The sequence below is a fragment of the Euleptes europaea genome, chromosome 14, assembly GCF_029931775.1.
Source record: "Euleptes europaea isolate rEulEur1 chromosome 14, rEulEur1.hap1, whole genome shotgun sequence".
Taxonomy (NCBI): domain Eukaryota; kingdom Metazoa; phylum Chordata; class Lepidosauria; order Squamata; family Sphaerodactylidae; genus Euleptes; species Euleptes europaea.
Window position 1 is genome coordinate 4,371,628 of NC_079325.1, and position 11,579 is coordinate 4,383,206.

The window sequence follows — 11,579 nt, forward strand, 5'->3', positions numbered from 1 at the left end:
GGAATGTACAAAGGACACCCCGGTAGCCACCTTGGCTCAAGTTTTGACCCCGACGTTTGGAGCCGAGGCATCCGCACTGGCGGTTCGAGTACAACCTCTGCTGGGCGGGGAACCTGACCCCATACTCTTGCTCCTCGAGACAGAACTTTTGCCGCGCATTACGGCAGAGGCTGCCCTAAGACTTGAGAACGCCAAAGTTCTTGCGGATCAGCAAGCCGCCGAAGCGGCTAGGGTCGCAAGAGAGAGAGAGGCGGCGGAAGCAGCCAGGGCGGCTGCAGCAAGGAATCAGGCGAACGTGGACACGCGCCCCAAGGACTATGTACTGGGACTATCAGGTCTCACCTTTTCCCCGGCGTTTGTCCCGTCGCGTACGACCCAACGCGCACGCCGTTTGGCTGACCGACGTCGAGACTCAGATGAGTCTGAAGACGAGGATTTATATGGGGATAGCTCTCAATGGGCCACGAGCTTCCGAACCAGTAAGCCTCATCTTACTGGGGGCCCAAGTGAGGAGGTTCATCTTTTACGAGCCCAGAATCGGGAGCTCTCCGACCGTGTGGATCAACTCCAAGAAGTAATGGAACTTATGCTTCACGAGAACAGGCAATTACAACAAACCCTGATAGCTCAGAGACAGCCCGTTCCGATACCGGGTCAGGCGGTACCCGTACAACCACCCGCTAATGTGCCTGCTCCACCCTTACCTCCTGGAGCTCCTGTTGCTCCTCCGCTCCGACCGCTCAGCCGCCTGCAGTCTGCGCGCCGCCACACGTAAGCACTAGCCCTATAACTATTTCTCAGATCTCCAGAACCGACGGGGGGGCTCCCTCCAAACTCCCCATCTCCGAATCCTTTTTAACTGTCCTTCGGGACCAGTGCCTTTTAGAACGTTCCGCTCATACCCTACCTCCTGGTGTTTTGGAACAAGGGGGGTCCTGGTACAAAGACTCAAAATTGTATGTACCCAAAGCTCTCCGGAAGGACGTTTTACATTTAGCTCATGGAGCCAAGACAGCTGGGCACTTTGGGTTTCTGAAGACCCTTCACTTATTGCGCAGACAGTTCTGGTGGGGGGGAATGCGTTCCGACATTGACTCCTTCATCCGCAGCTGTCCCGTTTGTGCCGCTGCGAAACGATCGCAGGGCAAACCCCCGGGACTGCTACAACCTCTTGAAACGCCCAGCAAACCTTGGGAAGTGATCGCTATGGACTTCATGACTGATCTCCCTCTCAGTGGGGGTAAAACTGTATTGTGGGTTGTTACTGATTTGTTTTCTAAGCAAATACATTTGATTCCATGTGCAGGGATCCCCTCTGCCCAGAAACTAGCCCGCCTCTTCGTGACGCATATATTTCGTTTACATTCGTTTCCGCGTAAAATAATTTGTGACCGCGGAAGTGGTTTCGTTTCTAAGTTTTGGAAAGCTTTCCTCAAGTTGGTGGGGGTGGAACAGGGATTGTCTAGTGCATACCATCCTCAAACTGATGGTCAAACTGAACGTGTCAATGCTGTACTCGAATGTTATTTGCGTTGTTATGTTAACTACCACCAGGATAACTGGGTGGAACTGCTACCTTTAGCAGAATATGCCTACAATAATGCCATGCATCAATCCACAGGTTTTAGCCCGTTTTTTGCTGTGTATGGACAAGATTTCAGTCCCATCGTTCCTACAGATGATGTAGAGGGGGAGGGGAACCCCGACATTGCCTCCTGGGCACACGCCCTCCGTACCACTTGGCCCTGGCTCGTTAGCAACCTCGACCGGGCCAAACGTAAATACAAAGCGCAAGCTGACAAACATCGCTCCCCCGGGGGTGATCTGCAAGTGGGTGCTTTGGTTTACCTTTCCACCAAAAACCTCCGGTCCACCCAACCGTGCCATAAACTCAGCGCCAAATTCATTGGCCCTTTCCCCATTACTCGGGTCATAAACCCTGTCACAGTGGAACTGGCTCTCCCCAAATCTTTGAGGCGTGTGCATCCTGTTTTCCACATAAGCCTCCTCAAACCCCATATTGCTTCTCCACGGTGGCATCCGGACCCACCGCCTGCGCAACCCATCATGGTGGGGGGGGAAGAACACTTCGAAGTCTCCAAGATCCTTGACTCCCGTATTCACCATGGTACTCTCCAGTATCTAGTTCGTTGGAAACATTTCCCCCCTGCCTATGACGAATGGGTGCGCGCACGGGATGTCTCCGCCCCCGATCTCATTGACGCCTTTCACATTGCTTACCCGAACAGGCCAGCCCCCTTGCGAACTGGGAGGGGGCCTTGAGGGGAGCAGAATGTCAGGCTGCTATCTCGGTTTCGTTATTGCCTCTGTCTCTGTGCTGTATTGTCTGCCCCCCAAGGTCGCATGCCTAAGCCTAAGCCTGGGAACTCAGCTCCTGGGAAACTGTATTCCTGCGTAATCTCCCGCCTTTCCTGCCTTATAATATCTCCCAGCTAGTGAGCCTTTCATAGCTGTCATTTTATTCGTTTGCACTGTATGCCTATTTGATCAGTAAAATCCACCTGTTTGGACTCTATACGACTTTGTGGTGATTTCTGGTTCTGTGGGCCAAGGGCTGACATCGATCCTGATTAGTACTTGGATGGGAGACCGCCAGTGAAGTCCAGGGTCGCTACGCAGAGGCAAGCTGTGGCAAGCCCCCTCTGTTCATCTCTTGCAATGGAAACCCTACGGGGTTGTCATAAATCAGCTGTGACTTGACAGAACTTTCCAGCACTGAGAGGAATACAGTTGCCTCATGGTCACCCATGGGTTGCTATTCTTCATTTCCCCCATTTGAAAAATAGGAATTGTAGTCTATCTTGGGTGGCTATTGTGAAGACGAATGAGAGGAGAAAACGGGACCTGTCATCAGCTTTAGAGAAAGGTCAGGATGCAGAATATGAAAACTCATATGAACTCTCTCTTTTGAGAGTTTTGACTCTTTCCAAATATCACACATTTCCTTTGTTCTGCTTGTACCCCTGCCTGCCTTCAAAATCTTTATCTATTCCCAGTTGTTATATCTCAAGATGGGGGAAAGGGCCAATAACTCATTACATGTACTAATTGATTTACATATGTGCATATATCAGCTCCAGACACAGTCAAAAAGGCAGCAAAATAAGCCAGTCAGGTCAGAAGGCAGCCCTATGTAGTCATCCAAGCCTTAATAATTCTCACATAGTTCAAACTGATGTGAGGCTGACTAAGTCCTGGCCAGCGGCTGACGTTCCATTGTAAATGTCCTAGGAACAAGAGACAACTTGGTGGTGGGCAGGCAGCAATGTACACATTGGATGTCTGCCATGCAGAAGGCTTAATTCAAGTTGACACCACCTCCGCCCTCCCAGTCAATCTTGGCCTGAAAAAAGTTGGTGTCAGAGGAAACTGCTGCCATCTAGAATGCCTTCTAAAGTGCAGATTTGAGGTGGCTTATCAGGGCATCATAAAGATTAGATGCTGAGAAGATTGATGGGGTACACTGTAATCATTCATGCTCCACCCTTCACTTTTTGAAAATGGGCATTGTTACTCCATGCGAACTTGGTTCTGGCCTGATTCTTACATCTTGGGTACTGCTAGCTCTGGCAACGGTGGGCTATGTTGTTGGCCAGAACTTATGGTTTCCCTTCCCTGCTTCAAGATTTCCCAGTTGTCAGCTGGCAGATTTTTTTTACCTTCCAAAAACGTCAACTGATAAGCTTCTTAGCCAGTTCCCTGGTGAAAACCACCAGGCTTGCCTTGAGAGCCAGCGGGTGGTAGTGGTTGAGAGTGGTGGTTTTGAGCAGTGGACTCTGATCTGGAGAACTGGTTTGATTCCCCACTCCTCCACATGAGTGGTGGACTCTAACCTGGTGAACCGTGTTGGTTTCCCCACTCTTCCACATGAAGCCAGCTGGGTGACCTTGGACTAGTCACACTCTCTCAGCCTCACCTACCTCACAAGGTGTCTGTTGTGGGGAGGGGAAGGGAAGGTGATTGTAAGCTGGTTTGATTCTTCCTTAAGTGGTAAAGAAAGTAGGCATATAAAATCCAGCTCTTCTTCTTGTTGGAGGTCATGGTACTCTGTACCATGGTCCTGATCTGACAGTGGTTCATAGGTCCTGATCTGACAGTGAGCACCCCAGGTGTTCAGGTGCATTTCCTGGGATACATAATTGGTCAGTACCATCTCTGCACATAGCCTTCCACCATGGGTTGCCAAAATGTACACAATGAGGTTTCTATGGTCTCCTTAGCATCAAAAATCCCAAGACATAGGGAACACAGCTGATGTGCCCTCAAATGTCTCCTAAATCATCTCAAAAGGTTCAAGGCTTGTTATTTTATGTTGATTTTTACCTGGGAAATGTTTTTTAAATTATTATTGTAATCCACCTTGAACCACGAGGAAAGGCAGGCTATGATTTTTTAAACAAATAAACAAAAACATAGCAGTTGTGTGGACATCCAAGGCATTTGCTGCATGTGGGTCACCATGTGGCCACAAAATTCTGCATCTAATTCAGTTATTCTCAAAAAGACATGGCTACTACTAAATCATTTTTAATTTGGACATTTCTGTCAGTGGTGACTTATTCCATTATGGCTTAGAGTTGTTTTACTGCCTTCCAGATTTATCCATCGCAAAAAAGTCTCGGTGGCTGAGGGGCCGCTGAGTGGAATTAGTCACTTCCACCCTGGGAGATGGTTGATGTAAGCAAGAGTGCGCTAAGAATAGGCTCTATCAGGGTATAATATGCTGCAATCCAGACCGTCTACTTTGTTCACAAACCCATTCATTATCCCTTCTCAAGGATCGTTGCAGTGCTTCATTCACACAAGGCACTCATCTGTAATTATTCTTTCATGCTACCAAAATGACTCAAGAAGTTCTTGCAGTTGATCCCACACATGCAACTTGTTCCTTAGTTAAAATTCGTTTTAGAACCTTCTGATTCAATCTGACATCCCTTTACTAGCTGTTGTGATAGGTGCTTGACATCATTTATCGAAGTGTTGATCCTGCCCTTACACACACACACACACACAAATTTGCAAATAGCTCACAATACTCTTGTCCATTTACGCTTGCAAACTACAAAAGAAAATGCTCTGACAAATGGCTCCCCTGGCAATGTTAAATATGAAACATAGGCGCCCTCTAGTGATATACATTTTTCCTCCATGTATTTGAGTAGAGTGCATTCTGTATTCCTTCCACACAAGCTTCAACAATGGGTACTTTCAATATTAATTGTAAGTTCCCTGGGAGAGATTGTCTTCTGAACAGCCTGTATGTTGTACAGTAGCCAGCACACTGCGATTCTAGTCAGGCACGTAAAGGCCAGTTTTATTCTCAGCACTCTCTAGCATGACCAAGAAATGGAACTTGGGATGCTGCAAAGAGGATAGGGCCCAGGTCAGTATTCTTTAAGACACAGTGACTTTAAGGCACAGTAAATAAGGCAGCTCAGGGGAACAGCAAACTGTGCCCCAGACAGTGCCGGACAGAACCCCTGCATTGTCCAAGTCCTTAAACTGCTGTCCTCTGCCCGCAGCAATCATAACGATTAAAACTCTACCACCTTTCTATCTCGCTCATCCTTCAAGAACAGGGTGGCGAACATCATTCTGGTGGTAGAAAGAGCCATCAAGTCGCAGCCAACTTATGGGGTTTTCAAGGCAAGCGAAGTTCAGAGGTGGTTTGCCACTGCTTGCCTCTGCCTGGACTTCCTTGGTGGCCTCCCATCCAAGTACTAACCAGGGCCAACCCTGCTTAGCTTCCGAGATCTAACAAACTTGGGCTTTCCTGGGCCATCCAGGTCAAGACAAGAGACAAGCAGAGGTGGTTTGCCATTGCCTGCCTCTGCAGAGTGACCCTGGACTTCCCCAGTGGTCTCCCATCCAAGAACTAACTAGGGCTGACTCTGCTTACCTTCCGAGATCCAACAAGATCGGGCTAGCCTGGGCCATCTAGGTCAAGGCTTGAACACCATTCTCCCTTCCCTCGGCCACCCTGTGTGGTAAATTAGGCAGACAGACTAATGTAAATTTAGCATAAATATTAAAATGCCAGTAATCTCCTGAAAAGTCACCGTGTGGTGGCCATACCACGTATTTCACCATGTAGCCACCCTGAAAAAATGGTTGTGTGAAATGGAGAGTGGCTTAATTTTTTGCACAGACAAGATGTCACTCAGCAGGCATTAGCACTCACAGGGTTAATTTGAACAGCTGGTTCAAATTAACTCAATAGAATTTGAGTTTTGAGAGAACATTTTCAGAGGTGGGGAAGCCCCTCATTCACGCTGCAACAAAGTGCCCTGGTTGACTGAGATTCCACAGTGGCAGCATGGCCCTTTTTGATATTTTCTAAGGAAGATTGAAGACGTTCACAACAATTGATCAAAACCTCCTTTTCTTCAAGGGGGAAAACACCAAAAGAAGATAGCAAGGCACCTTCCTCCAGATCTACATTCCCCTTTATATCGCTGCTGGAGGAAAAGTTAAAAATACAGAAGACTTATTACAGTCAGGGAGATGTCGTTAGCCCTTGTCTAAAATGCTGCTTGCTTTCTTGCTTTCTTTCCCCTCAAGTCACAGCTGACTTATGGTGACCCCACAGGGTTTTCAAGGCAAGAGATGTTGGGAGGTGGTTTGCCATTGCCTGCCTCCAAGTCACGCCCCTGGCATTCCTTGGAGGTCTCCCATCCAAATACTAGTCAGGGCTGAGTGTGTGTGACTGGCCCAAGGTCACCCAGCAAGTTTCCATGGTGCGAGTGGGGATTCGAACCTGGGTCTCCCAGATCCAAGTCTGACACCCTAACTACTACAACACACTAGCCCTTGCTGCCATCAGAATAATTATGGACAGGGGTTAGGGCCAAGATTTCCCCGGCACAGTTTGTTTCCTGTTTCCCTAAATCAGCAACAGATGATCTTGGACTTGTGAAGACTGGCGTTTTATTTTAAGCAAACGCTAAAAGAGCAACAAAAAGCAAAGGCAACTTGCAAGTGCTTGCTAAATGTACAGTTAGCATAATAAAGATTGGGAATGCAGCCCACGGCCATCACTTAGCTGCCTACCACTTCCCCGGTGCCACTTGGCGGCCGGCTGCTCAGCGTCGTTCAGAATGCTTGTAATGATCTGTCTGGTTTCCAGCCCCTCTCTGCAGGTGGCTGCTGCTGCTTTCTATAGAGCTTTGCTCCTTGGAGGACCTTCCTGGCAGCCTTTTTTACTTTTTTGAAGGGGGACAGCTAGCTACGGAATCACAGGATGGTGCTAAACAGTAGAGAGTAGAGGCCAAGGGTGGGGGGGGGACGACAACTGCCCGTTTCAATGTGATGGGGCTCCGTTCCAGAAAGCTGGCAGCCCAAAGTGTTTATCCTGGCAAAGCAAGCTCATAGCAACATTGCACATTCCCTTTTGTGGGCTGTTTCGTTCCCAAACGACACACATTCCTCCGAAGGCTTTAGAATGCCTCCGCTTCCTGGTGGCTTCTGGGTATGGGTTTTTAATTCGATTTTGTGGTGTAGCTTTCTTTGATGCAAAAATCCCTAAATATTACATTAACAACATCAGTCTCTAACAAGAGTTCAGACACTCCGTCAGTATTACTCAGCTGGTATATGCATGCAGGGGATGATGCGAGAGGTGGGCAATTTCGCCCCCATAGATGAGCAGAGAGGCTGTTAACTGACGGTCCGATTCACTAGAAGGCAGCTTCATGTGTATCTTGTTCTCAGCTTCACCATCAGGGGGCACAGTTGCATGTGTGAAAAACCCCCCCCCCCCAAGGTGTTGGCTTCCAAGTATTTTGTGCCAGGGCAGAAGGCGTCTTTGTTGTAGCCCACAGATGTTTGCTCCGTTAATATCATGCTGTTGTTTTTCAGAAAGTTGTCATTTAGCAAACCAAATTTATTCTTTCATAAATGACACACAGGACTGCATTCAGACATGCGCTTGAGAAATATGGCAGGCGTGTAAGACCCATCTGTCAGATAACACAAGAAGCAGTTGAAACCACAGGGCGAGTGTGCGATTTTTTCACTACCACACTCTTAGGTAACAGCGTTTACTCAGTCGTGAAGCTGGAAGGTGCCTAGCGCCAGACTCAGGATCTTCACAACATCAGTCACCCAGAAGATTATCCCTGCCCCCCCCCCCCATGCATTTGGACAGAGCTCCCCCACAGGCCATTTCCATGACAGGATATATGCGTGAATGAATGGGTGACTTCCTGCCTGTCCACACAAAACATTGGTTGGTCATCATATGACTAGTAATAACACAAATGTGAGCCATCTCTCATAGCAGTGGTCAAATTCCCTGAAAACAATTATGCAAGAAATAATGCGAGAATGTACATTGTTTAAAAATCCCCAATCATGTCATTCATCACTTAAGAAGAAGAGTTGGTTTTTATATACTGACTTTCTCTACCACTTAAGGCAGACTCAAACCAGCTTACAATCACCTTTCCTTCCCCTCCCCACAACAGACACCCTGTGAGGTAGGTGGGGCCGAGAGAGTGTGACTAGCCCAAGGTCACCCAGCTGACTTCATGTGCAGGAGCGGGGAAACAAATCCAGTTCACCAGATTAGCATCCACCGCCATGTGGAGGAGTGGGGGAATCAAACCTGGTTCTCCAGATCAGAGTCCACCGCTCCAAACCACCGCTCTTAACCACTACACCACACTGGCTCTTAAGAAGATACAGTCCAGGAAAGGGGTGTGCATGAGCCAGCGCCTTCCCCCAACCCCCCTGCCTCACATCACATCCATCTCCAAAGCGGGCGTCCTCCTCTGCTTCCTTCCCACTTATGTGAGATTCTGCCTCCGGTCCTCTCTCTTCTCAGCCCACCCTTTCGTCAGCTCAATTTCTTTGTTTCCGGCACTCCCTGCTTTCAACCCACACTCTTCTCTGCCCCGTTCCTTTAGCCACCTGATTTTTAGCTTCCTCTCTGTCCTTTGGGCATGTATTTTTCCACAGCCCCTTTTCCCTCCATCTAGCTTCCCCTCAGGCATCCTGTCCTATATGCTTCCCTGCCTCCTAGGATTCTTTTCACCCTGTTTATTCCTTCTGCTTCCAAGCCGGTGCGAGGCATTTTCCCAACCCGGCCTTTCGCTTTGCTCTCAGAAGTTGGCTTATTTGTGCAGATTCTGCAGGACACAGCTTTATTCCTTCAGCAAGTTAGAATGGTCAAATGCACTTGATATTACAGCACCCCAGCTAATCACTGCCAGAGACCTCACACGGCACACACACACAAACATACCCTGCACTACCTGAAAATCCCTAGAGCACATTACTGTACAGATTTTTTCCCCATAAGGAGCACCTCTCTGGTATCTATAAATCTTCTGTGCCCCCCCGCCCAAACATAGAAGGAGCTCAGTCCGATTACAGATTAAGTGAATCTTTTCTGTCTTTCGTCTCTCACATGGAAAATAACCAGACAGATGCATACATGTATTTCTCTGTCCTATATACCGGCTCAAAACTTCTTTCAGGGGATGGAGGGATACTCCTGAAAAACTGCAGGCATTGTAGTATCAAACAAAATGACACTCTTGATTGGTTGAGCTGGTTTGGTCCTTCCCTTAGAATGACAGCATGGAATTCATACTCCTTGTGAAAGGCGAAAGGCAACTTTTGACACCTCTCAGCAATCAGGAATTACACATTGCACACATCCACAGTAGCTCCTTTCCTGCCAGGACCAGTAATATAGTATCTGAAGCAGAGTAAAAATTTCCTGAAATGTCAAAGACAGGACCCTGGTTATATTTCCTCAGACTTGCATCCATTTTCCTCCTTTAAATATTGTGCTTCCCCAGAGCAGAAATCAGATCTGTTCTTGACACTCAACGAAATCCTGACTATTACGGGTCATTTACAAGCTCAAAGGTAAAATCTTCCACGTAAGAATCCATAGTTCAGAATCTTAAATTCCAACATCTCTCTATTGAACCTCTGATGATGATGAAGAAATCATGTCCCATGATTGTCAGAGCAGCCTCGGCGGATATCCAGGGTTTGTATATGAATGCTGACAGAATTTTTCTTTGTGAAGATTTTTTTTTTACAGCTTCCAACATTTGTGTATGTACAGTTCCTAGGCTCTTCTGAGATGCTTAAAATCTTTTAAAAGTGATACTGTAAAACATCAAAGCAACAAAATTATTAATAAGCAAATATTATTTATGCGAATACCCACCCTGCCCCCCATGCTTAGCCATACAAATTCTCCCCACTGAAATATATGCTTTTGGAAATTACTTCGTATACTTGCATATACTTTTGGAGGTTTTCTACATATATGTGATAAAAGTGAATTTAATTTAATTCAAAGTTACATAAATAAACAATTTAAAAAATCAAGGCTATAAAGAACATATCTCCCAGACGAACTGCAGAGAATCAGAATCTTTCTGCATGAAAGGAAGCAGGAAGCTTTTACAAAAACTGACTCTTTTTTCCTCAGACGGTTGCCATGTTGGTCTGCAGCAGAACAGCTATATTTGTTATTCTCTAAGGTGCTACTGGGCTCGAATGTACCTTTTTTCTCATATGCCAGAAACACCTAATATAGAATCACCCTGATCCAGTCAAAGTGAAGTACATTTAAGTCCCAGAGATTAGGACAGAAAGTGGGCTAACATGCATCTCCCATCGAAATTAACAGGATTTACAAGTGCTTGTCTGGATCATACCCTGTCTACAGGCAGCTGGTCTATTAAACATTTTTGTGGATCAAAGCTCTGCTCACAACCTGAGTTCAATCCCAACGGAAGTTGGTTTCAGGTATCCGGCTCAAGGTTGACTCAGCCTTCTACCCCTCCGAGGTCGGTAAAATGAGTACCCAGCTTGCTGGGGGTAAAGGGAAGATGACTGGGGAAGGCAATGGCAAACCACCCCATAAACAAAGCTGCTTAGTAAACGTCTTGATGTGACATTGCCCCAGGGGTCAGTAATAACCCGGGGCTTGTGCAGGGGACTACTTTTACCTTAAGTTTTGTGGACTTATTTGCAAGGTTGTGTAGAATGTCGGAGATGCTTGTCCTACTAGAACACCATCTTAATGTACATAAGAACATAAGAAAGGCCATGCTGGATCAGACCAAGGCCCATCAAGTCCACTACTCTGTTCACACAGTGGCCAACTAGGTGCCTCTAGGAAGCCCATAAGCAAGTCAACTGCATCAGCATTGTCCTGCCTGTGTTCCACAGCACCTAATACAATAGGCATGCTCCTCTGATCCTGCAGAGAATAGGTATGCATCATGACTAGTATCCATTTTGACTGGTAGCCATGGATAGCCCTCTCCTCCATGAACATGCCCACTCCCCTTTTAAAGCCTTCCAAGTTGGCAGCCATCACCACATCCTGAGGCAGGGAGTTCCACACTTTATGTGTTGTGTGAAGAAATACTTCCTTTTATCAGTTTTGAATCTGTCACCCTCCAGCTTCAGCAGATGACCCCGATTTCTAGTATTATGAGAGAGGGAGAAAAGCTTCTCCCTGTGCACTCTCTTCATACCATGCATAATTTTATAGACCTCTATCATGTCTCCCCTTAAGTGCCTTC